Raw genomic sequence first — 468 nt, forward strand, 5'->3', positions numbered from 1 at the left:
GTTGGATGACTCAAAGTAAAACCCAAATCCGACCCAAACATAACACCAAGTAAAAAATAGAAATTCGAACCTGACAAAATATGTCGGGACGAATCTTAAACACCTCTATTCGACGCTGTATTTTTTGGCTTTTAATAGTTCTATACTTCTATGCTAAGAGCTTTATATAAGTTTACAAGTTACATCTGTTGCAATAAAGAAAAAAAAATAATTTAGATTGGCTGAGTGGTTAACTTACTTGTTTGCTTAAGCAAGTGTCAGAAATTTAAATTTTGCATTATACATGCAACAATCTATTACAAAGATGAAATTTCAAGTTTATTTTTTTTATCAGAGTAAATATTTAAATTTCCAAGTTTAATTTCATAATTTTTAATAAATTTTTATTATCTTAGAAAATCTCAAACCGAATTGATTCTTTTCTATCAGAGATTAATTTATGTTATCATAATATTTTTTTAGGACTTA

This window comes from Arachis ipaensis, chromosome B07, assembly GCF_000816755.2.
Source record: "Arachis ipaensis cultivar K30076 chromosome B07, Araip1.1, whole genome shotgun sequence".
Taxonomy (NCBI): Eukaryota; Viridiplantae; Streptophyta; class Magnoliopsida; order Fabales; family Fabaceae; genus Arachis; species Arachis ipaensis.